Consider the following 2,489-nt stretch of genomic DNA (forward strand, 5'->3'; position numbering starts at 1 on the left):
AGCGATGTGAAAGTCACCGACACCGCATAAACCTTTGCTTAGTAATCATTGTCCATGGACTTCACTTTCATCACCATCGAGCGCGAGGTAAGACGTTTCTCCGTTACAACAGCTACGCTGGGTGATTCCCTAAGAAAGCTATATTTATGAAACTCACATTGGCGATCCTGCCAGGAGTTGCTTAATATAGCAACATTTAAAATCCTGGAACCTGATTATTTATTGTCAATGTTTCAATAAATAAAAAAATTGCGAAAAGGGAATCACCCAGCCATTCGAAGAATTTAGTTTATATAATTTGCTACCTACGTAAAACGTAAAACCAAAACCATTGTAGCGGAGCTGGATGTCCGCGATCAGACAAGACCTTTGTGTTTCTGCGGAACGGGATGTCCGCAGCGATTTGACGGGATGGAATGTGTGAAGTTGTGGCGGAACGGGATGTTCGCAATGATATGGCGAAACAGGAGGTTCGCAATAATATGGCGGAACGGGATGTCCGCAGTGATGTGGCGGAACGGGATGTCCGCAGAGTTCCATTGTGATGAAAATTGAAGAGGAGTACCCTCAGCATTTTGGCGGAACGGTATGTTCGCAAATTTCTTGTAGCGCAGAAAACTATGTTTGAGCGGAACGGGATGTCCGTAGAGTAAAGTGTCCACAATTGAAACTGACTCAAATGTCGTTGCAATCATCCTTCTAGTGGGACTGAACGCCCACATTGGATCCATTCAGTCTCACAGATTCATTTAACCAAGAACTACCACATGATTAACTGTACTAGCACAATTCCATGCTTCATGTTCCTATGGGTTAGTGGTAGTTATACAGCTTTTTCTTTGTACGGTGTTCATCCCTAAATGTGAGAGATCAACGGAGAGGATGTTGTATATTTGATCATCACTTAAAATGTGCAAGATAACACTAAAACCATATCGGTTGTTGAATAACACGAATTATTAAACCGAGTTTCTAAAAAAATATAACGAAACGTGTACAAAAATTCAGAAAGAGATGAAATCCAACGCATCATGATCGTGTAGAACCACTTGCAGCGGTAGATTCTGCTGCTAATTATCATGAGGATGTTGAAGGCTGAGGATTACATTGCAAGGATCCACTGTACACCGATCACGAGCATCGTCTGATTCATAAACTCATCGTCTGGGGAGAAGCAATGTATCTCGTTCAATCTGTTCACCATTGCTATTTTTTGTCATTGATTGGCACAATAGGAACAAATATTCGGCGTTAGTGATCTTTTAAATCAGTTTCTGCAATTTTTGTGAGATGGCTGACACAGTTTACACAACATTTCTTATCGTTGCAATGGTTTGATTCGCCATCTTCACGTACGTGTGGCACATGAGCTTCAAGGCAACCGGAATGATTCATGATCGAATCAGTAAGAAAGGATAATTATTCCATTCAATTGTGTGGTCCTTGCCTCTGGTTCTGACGATTACGATTATGGTTCTGAGTGAAGGAAACCTTGTAGTTGGGACTTGTTTCGTCGATTATGTGAATCATCCCATAAGAAGAGGGTTTCTTCCAGATCCTGGGGTTTGTATGCTCATCATTGGCGAATACTTTTTGTGGACGAGCATTACTGACGATAATTAAGTTGGAAATCCTGCAAGGAAATCATTTCAGTTCGTGTCAACAAGAATATTTGATAGACCATCATTCGGATAGGGATCTGTTCCATGTTTACGTTTTTGTTCCTCGAGGCAACAATTTTCTGCCATTTGCACGAGTTCAAAAAATATCGATATCGATATATCGATATATTAAAAAATATCTGGCAAATGACATTGAGGAATTACATTCTTCGCGGAGTATCATCGCCATACACAGACTTGACAAGTGCGTGCAAGATTCAGCATCGATCGAGTGTCATTATCCTCCAAATTTTGTTTTAATTTGTTTGTTAATGTCCGGTATTGTATTATCGTAGGTATGCACAAACTCGACCATGAAAACCTTGGGTCATTATTTTCGGAGACGCTTCAGACCAGACGTCGAGGAAACAGTTTGTAAAAATATGATGTTATCCCACAGGTATTCGCGAAACGATAGGAATTCCAATATCAGGGCCGGTTTCCACTGAAGCACTGAAGGCAGGTGTCATGTCCTTAACCCACACAACACTGATACGAAAAAACAGAGAAAAATTACCTTCCACTGAATGAATCTACCGTGTTTCTTCAACGTTCTAGATTCTCCGGTCTTCGGCAAAGTGTCTTGTTTATCAGTTAATTTTGTTTTCATTCAGTTATTATTTTCTTTTGCATTCCATTTCGCATCGATTTACTACAGGGGAATGAACAGTAGCATTTTTTTCGGTATTGCTCCCAATGCAAATACAACATTGCAACGGCGGGTACCCGATGCAACATCAGTGTGGAGAAAATCAAGTTAGCATGAATTGAGGATTGTGTTGGTGAGCGAAATGACCAATCGAGACACCCCTCAACTTGATGTATCAT

General features: G+C 40.7%; 1 pseudogene; it reads left to right on the forward strand.

Annotated features, from left to right (window-relative positions):
- The first annotated feature begins 416 nt into the window (after positions 1–416).
- LOC129767154 (protein smoothened-like) lies at positions 417–2,118 on the forward strand (annotated as a pseudogene).
- The last annotated feature ends 371 nt before the right edge of the window (positions 2,119–2,489 follow it).

The sequence above is a fragment of the Toxorhynchites rutilus genome, chromosome 2 (assembly GCF_029784135.1).
Source record: "Toxorhynchites rutilus septentrionalis strain SRP chromosome 2, ASM2978413v1, whole genome shotgun sequence".
NCBI classification, from domain to species: Eukaryota; Metazoa; Arthropoda; class Insecta; order Diptera; family Culicidae; genus Toxorhynchites; species Toxorhynchites rutilus.